Source organism: Sapajus apella, unplaced genomic scaffold (genome assembly GCF_009761245.1).
Source record: "Sapajus apella isolate SASKATOON/1434 unplaced genomic scaffold, GSC_monkey_1.0 scaffold2709, whole genome shotgun sequence".
NCBI classification, from domain to species: domain Eukaryota; kingdom Metazoa; phylum Chordata; class Mammalia; order Primates; family Cebidae; genus Sapajus; species Sapajus apella.
In genome coordinates this window covers 1-7,546 of record NW_022439635.1, presented here as the reverse complement: position 1 = coordinate 7,546, position 7,546 = coordinate 1, and the positions used below count along the sequence as shown (strand labels likewise).

The 7,546-nt window shown below is 42.0% G+C and overlaps 1 long non-coding RNA gene and 1 pseudogene across 1 annotated transcript; both read right to left on the bottom strand.

Moving 5' to 3' along the window:
* Positions 1-410: 410 nt before the first annotated feature.
* LOC116547329 lies at positions 411-5,650 on the bottom strand. The gene is made up of 3 exons (XR_004267033.1): positions 4,496-5,650; positions 1,414-1,419; positions 411-421 (listed from the first exon to the last, which is right to left on the bottom strand). It is a non-coding gene; the product is annotated as an uncharacterized LOC116547329 (long non-coding RNA).
* On the bottom strand, positions 2,195-2,353 carry LOC116547330 (annotated as a pseudogene).
* Positions 5,651-7,546: the final 1,896 nt, after the last annotated feature.

The window sequence follows — 7,546 nt, the reverse complement described above, 5'->3', positions numbered from 1 at the left end:
CGGCTCACCGCAACCTCCGCCTCCTGGGTTCAGGGAATTCTCCTGCCTCAACCTCCTGAGTAGCTGGGATTACAGGCACGCGCCACCATGCCCAGCTAATGTTTTGTATTTTTAGTAGAGACGAGGTTTCACCATGTTGACCAGGATGGTCTCGATCTCTTGACCTCGTGATGCACCTGCCTCGGCCTCCCAAAGTGCTGGGATTACAGGCTTGAGCCACCGTGCCCGGCAGAGCTTCATTTCTTTTAGCAGGTAAAAGATAATCATTGTTACAGTCCCCAAATTAAGGTTATCATTGTTTTCTGAAATGTTCAAAAAAGAAATAGGAAATAACAGAGAAATCGCCTTTTGTCATTTTCCAAGTTTAAATACCATGCATTTAAAAAAAGCAACAGGCCAGGTGTGCTGACTCACACCTGTGCTCCCAGCACTTTGGGAGGCCGAGGTGGTCAGACCACTTGAGGTTAGGAGTTTGAGATCAGCCTGGCCAACATGGTGAAACCCAGTCTCTATTAAAAATACAAAAATTGGGCCGGGCGCGGTGGCTCACGCCTGTAATCCCAGTACTTTGGGAGGCCGAGGCGGGTGGATCACGAGGTCAAGAGATCGAGACCATCCTGGTCAACATGGTGAAACCCTACTGAGACTACAAAAAATCAGCTGGGCATGGTGGCACGTGCCTGTAATCCCAGCTACTCAGGAGGCTGAGGCAGGAGAATTGCCTGAACCCAGGACGCGGAGGTTGCGGTGAGCCGAGATCGCGCCATTGCACTCCAGCCTGGGTAACAAGAGCGAAACTCTGTCTCAAAAAAAAAAAAAAATACAAAAATTAGCCAGGGATGGTGGCAGGCACCTATAATCCAAGCTATTTGAGAGGCTGAGGTAGGGGAATCGCTTGAACCTGGGAGGCGGAGGTAGTTGTGAGCTGAGATCATGCCAGTACACTCCAGTCTAAGCAACAGAGTGGGACTCTGTCTGAAAAACAAATAATAAAAATAAAAATAATAAAATAAAATAAAGCAACAGGTGGCCATGGTGGCTCATGCCTGTAATCCTAGTACTTTGAGAGGCCAAGGTGGGTAGATCACTTGAGTCCAGGAGTTTGAGAGCAGCCTCGGCAATACAGCAAAACCCCGTCTCTACAAAAAATTTAAAAATTAGCCAGGTGTGGCCGGGTATGAAGGCTCATGCCTGTAATCCCATCACCTTAGGAGGCCAAGGCAGGTGGGTAACCTGAGGTCAGGAGTTCAAGACCAGCCTGGCCAACATGGCAAAATCCCATTTCTACTAAAAATATAAAAATTAACCAGGTGTGGTACCAGGTGCCTGTAATCCCAGCTACTCAAGAGGCTGAGGAAGGAGAATCGCTGTAACCCAGGAGGTGGAGGCTGCAGTGAGCCAAGATCACACCACTGCACTCTAGCCTTGGCTACAGAGCAAGGCTCCATCTCAACAACAACAACAAAAAATTAGGTGGTATGTGCACCTGTAGTCCTAGCTACTCAGGAGTCTGAGGTGGGAGGATCGCTTGAGCCCAGAGTTTGAGACCACTCTGGACAAGATAGTCAGACCTCATCTCTACAAAAAAAAATTTAGAAATTAGCTAGGCATGGTGTTGTGTGTTGTGGTCCCACAGGTACTCAGGAGGCTGAGGTGGGAGGATAGCTTGAGCCCTGAAGATCAAGGCTGCAACGATCTTTCCCCTGCATTTCAGCGTGGGCAACAAAGCAACACTCTGTCTCAAAAAATAAAAATAAAAACAAAAGAGGCTAGGCACGGTGGCTCACACCTGTAATCCCAGCACTTGAGAGGCTGAGGTGAGCAGATTACTTGAGGTCAGGAGTTTGAGACCAGCCTGGCCAACATGGTGAAACCCCATCTCTACTAAAAAAAAAAAAAAAAAAAAAATTAGCTGGATGTGTTAGTGCATGCCTGTATTCCCAGCTACTCGGGAGGTTGAGGCAGGAGAATCGCTTGAACCTGGGAGGCAGAGGTTGCAGTGAGCCAAGATTGCCCCACTGTATTACAGCCTGGGCAACAGAGAGAAACTCCATCACAAAAAAAAAAAAAAGGAAGAAGAAGAGTAATATATATTCACTGTGGAAAAAGAACTTTAAGACAGAAAAATATAAACATGAAAATGAGGCCGGGTGCAGTGGCTCACGCCTGTAATCCTAGCACTTTGGGAGGCCGAAGTGCGTGGATCACCTGAGGTCAGGAGTCCAAGACCAGCCTGGCCATCATGGTGAAACCCCATCTTTAATAAAAATTTTAAAAAAAGAAAAGAAAAACATATTTTTCCATACACAGACACACATTACACTTGATCTTAGCCAAAAGGCCGAGAAGCAATACAGACATACATTGTATTAACACTGTAGTGTCTTCCCTCAAAAATTTTTTTTCTTTTTTCTTTTTTTTTTCAGACAGAGTTTTGTTCTGTTGCCTAGGCTGGAGTACAGTAGCATAATCATCATTCACTGATGCCTCAACATCCTGGGCTCAAGTGATCCTTCCACCTTAGCCTCTCAAATCTTTCTTCTATGCATATTTGTTGCATATCATGTAAGACTATACATCGTTTTGGTGTGACTTCTCTTTCTTTCCCCCATCCCTACTCCCCTCCTAACCATCCCTGTTGTTTTACTTTATTTTCTTAGAGATGGGGTCTCACGCTGTCTCCCAGGCCAGGGTGTGGCAGCTTTATCACAGTTTACTACAGCCTCAAACTCCTGGGCCCAAGTGATGGATCCTCCCACATCAGTCTCAAATTATCAGAGACTACAGACACAAGCCACCACACCCAGCTAATTAAAAAAATTTTTTATAGCCCGGGCAATATGGTGAGACCCTGTCTCTACAAAAAAAATTTTTTTACATTAGTCAGGCATGGTGACATGTAACTATAGTCACAGCTATGCAGGAGGGTGAGATGGTAACACTGCTTGAACCTAGGAGATCACAGCTGCATTGAGCTGTGTGTGTACCACTGCACTCCAGCCTGGACAACAGAGAGAGACCCTGTCTCACAAAAAAAATTTTTTTTGTAGAAATGGGGTCTTGCTATGTTGTCCTGCCTAGTCTCAAACTTCTGGCCTCAAGTAATCCTCTCCCACTGGCCCCCTGAACTGCTGGGATTACAGGCATGAACCACTATGCCCTTGGGTACATTCTCTAATGTTATTAAAACTCTTCAAAAACATTTAAGAAGTAGTTTGAGTAAAATAACATATGCTGATTATAAGCACTTTGTGGAAAAAAACTACCTACAGATAAACACTATTAAATATTCTGGTCATGGTCTCTTTCTCATGTGCAAATACACATGTTTTTTGGGTTTTGTTTAAAACAAAATAGGGGTTTATTTATATGCTGATTCTTAAAATTTTATATATTGTGCCGGGTGTGGTGGCTCACGCCTGTAATCCCAGCACTTTTGGAGGCCGAGGTGGGTGGATCACCTGAGGTTGGGAGTTCGAGATCAGCCTGACCAACATGAAGAAACCCTACTAAAAATACAAAACTAGCCAGGTGTGGTGGTAGGTGCCTGTAATACCAGCTACTTGGGAGGCTGAGGCAGGAGAATTGCTTGAACCTGGGAGGCGGATGTTTCAGTGAGCCAAGATTGTGCTATTGCACTCGAGCCTGGGCAAGAAGAGCGAAACTCCATCTCAAAAAAAATAAAGAAAGAAAGAAACAAAGCCAAATATTTCTACTAGTGCAAGACAAGGAAAAAAATACTGCAAGCAGTTGTTATTGTTAAAGGCTTGTGTTAGGAATTGGAGCTTCCTAGAAATGCTCTTTGAAAAAAACAATTTTTTTATATATTGTAAACATTCTTCCATAATACTGTACATATATTTTAATATTTGTTAGATCTCATTTGTGAGATCTATACATTATCATAATTTATTTACCCATGTAACCTGCTGAGAGACAAGATTTTATTCAATTATATACTACTATAAATAATGTTACAGGCCAGGCATAGTGGCTCATATCTGTAATCTCAGCACTTTGGGGGCTGAGGCAGGCGGATCACGAGGTCAGAAGATCAAGATCATCATGGTCAACGTGGTGAAACGCTGTCTCTACTAAAAAGAAATACAAAAATTAGCTGGGCGTGTTAGTGCACACCTGTAATCCCAGCTACTCAAGCGGCTGAGGCAGGAGAATTGCTTGAACCCAGGAGGCAAGGTTGCAGTGAGCCAAGATCATGCCACTGCCCTCCAGCCTGGATGGCAGAACAAGACTCTGTCTCAAATAATAATAATAATAATGTTACAATAAAATCCTGGTATGTAAATATTTGCCTGCATCATTAATTCCTTCAGATTCCTAGAAAAGGAGCACCAGGTCAAAAGATATTAAATTTTCAGCTTCATAATAACATGTTGCTAAGTTACCTTCTTGATAAGTTACATCAATTTATATTCCCCCATTAGAGCATGAGTGATTGAATCATTCTTCACTAAAAGCAACAGGCTCATGTAACATACCTGTGTAAATGAAATCTAGAAGTATGTGAAAGATTGAAGCTTCGATTCCTAGAATCGGTACAACATCTTTTGAAGACTCTTTCATTCCTCCAGTGAACAAAGCTGCAAAGTAAGGACTGCTGGCAGCCAAAACCAGCCGATGAGCTTTAAAAGTTTCCTTTCCAACTTGCAGCTGCACATCACAGAAATGCTGTCCACTTCTCATCTTATTGATTTGGGCCAAGATGAGTTGGGCATGTTTATCTGATGAAAAAGGACTATCGGTAGCCTTGGGATAGCCCTCATTGGCCATGATGATGATAGATTAATTAAAAGGACTATTGCCCATAATCTGTTACTACACTGAAAAACAAAATACAAAGAGATCAAGCAACAAATTTTTTTAACATGCCTTCTATTCATACATAAGAAACATTCTCTATACTTAAAACCTACTTACGGACATAAAACAAACATAAAACAAATAAGGATTAAAGTGTGTTACTATCAATTTTTCTAATATGGTTTTAGAGAACTAATAAGTAGGGGGCTAAAATAATTGGATAATGTTTCACACAAGAAATGGACCTACACTAGAAACTGAAAGATAAACAGTTAATATTAAGGTATGAGGAGAGAATATAAGCCCTTCTTGATGGAGTAAAAAAATAATAATAAAGCACAAAGACAGAAAGTTAACAAAGGACACATCACAGCCAATATGAACTTTCAAAAAGCAGCTGTGATCAGTCTAACTGCTTAAAATTCTTCAATGTGTACACTTCCTGTAGCACACAAAGCCCTTCAAGATCCTTGCTATAATTCAAGACTTTGTTCAAATATAACTTCCTCCAGGAACCTTTCCATGTACCTCTTCTGGAATTATGGAAATATGGTCCCAAATTCATCTGGGTTTGTTGCTTACCCTAAGCTTATTAGTTTTACATTCTTCAGTATAGTCTACCTTATCAGATACCCTACCACCCTACTCCTAGCATACACACACATAGTTTGAAAGCTCCTTGAAAGACAGCCCTTTAAGGGCTCTATCTTTCGTAGCTATAGCACCAGTATATAACATATGTTAGGTTTCCAATGTTTGTGAAATGAATGAGAACAAAGAGAAATAACAATAGCTTAGGTTGGTTTTGTTTTTTTTGGTTTTTTTTGAGACAGAGTCTCACTCTGTTGTCAGGCTGGAGTGCAGCGGCACCATCTCAGCTCACTGCAACCTCTGCCTCCTGGGTTCAAGCAATTCTCCTGCCTCAGCCCCCTGAGTTGCTGGGATTACAGGCGCTCACAACCATGCCCAGCTAATTTTTGTACTTCTAGTAGAGACAGGGTTTCACCATGTTGGCCAGGATGGTCTTGATCTCTTGATCTCATGATCCACCGGCCTCGGCCTCCCATAGTGCTGAGATTACAGGCGTGAGTCACCGATCGCGGCCTGGGTTTTGTTTGTTTTTTTTTTTAACTTTTAGCTTCTCCACGTATTATGTCAGTGGTAGTTATTACAATAATTAAGAGGTGAGAAGAAACAAAAATCTTATCTAAAATGAGAGGAAGGAAACTGACGCTCAAAGTTTCCCCAAGGATACAATGTTAGTAGGACAATCTCAGTATCTGACTCCAGGCTTTCTTACTCTAAATCCAGGACAGTTCCACCACATCACACTGCACAGGAATTATTAGGCCACCCAGCCTGTTCTAAATTGCTTTTTTGTTTTGTTTTGTTTTTTGTTTCTAAATTGCATTTTAAATAAAGAAACTGCTGGACACGGTGGCTCATGCATATAATCCCAGCACTTTGGGATGCCGAGGCATGCAAATCACTTGAATCTAGGAGTTCGAGACCAGCCTGGGCAACAGACAAAACACGTCTCTACTAAAAATACAAAAATTGGCCAGGCGTGGTGGCACCAGCCTATAATCCCAGCTACTTGGGAGGCTAAGGCACAAGAATCGCCTGAACCCAGGAGACAAGAGGTTGCAGTGAGCAGAGATCATACCACTACCCTCCACCCTCTAGCCTGGATGACAGAGCAAGACTCTGTCACAAAAAAAAAAAAAAAAAAAACCCAAAAAAAAAACAAAAAAAAAACAAAGAACCCAAGAGATCCTGTAATATAAAAGATATAGAATAGCATAGGGAAATTTAAGATGACTAAGATTTTGTAATTTAGATATAATTGACAATTGATAATAACACACAGTGTGGGCTGGGCACGGTGGCTCATGCCTGTAATTCCAGCACTTTGGGAGGCCAAGGCAGGTGGATTACCTGAGGTCAGGAGTTCGAGACAGTCTGACCAACATGGTGAAACCCCATCTCAAAAAAAAAGAAGAAGATATAGTGTGGGCTGATGGTAGAAAAAAAATGGTTACATTTACAGTATTTAAACTTATCAAAGTGAAAATAACAAGGCTGATTATTATGACTTTCTAGGAATTAACTTACTGAGAAATTTGAGAGGTTTGAAAGTAGCTGCTAAAACTTCCTATCACCATCTACAGAATATCAACATATTACATATAACTAGCATATAAACGCAAGCAGTGTTTGAGGTGACGAATATGCTAATTACCCTGATTTGATCATTACACATTCTATACATGTATCAAAATATCACACTGTACCCCATACATGTAAATATAAAATAATCATTATGTATCAATTTTAAAAATATGTATTTTGGGAGACAGGGTCTCACTCTATCACCCAAATTGGAGTAAACAATAAATTTTTAAAAGAGGGTGAAAGGGGCTGGGCACAGTGGCTCATACCTATAAGTACAGATCTTTGGGAGGCTGAGGTGGGCAGATCACTTGAGTCCAGGGGTTTGAGGCTAGCCTGGGCAACATGGCTACACCCAGTCTCTACTAAAAATACAAAAAAAAAATTATCCAGGCATGATAGCACAGGCCTGTAGTCCCAGCTACTCAGGGGAGGCTGAGGAGGGAGGACCACCTGAGCCAGGAAAGTCGAGGCTGCAGTGAGCTGAGATGGCACGACTGCACTCCAGCCTAGATGATAGAGCAAGGCCTTGTCTCAAAAAAAAAAAAAAAAA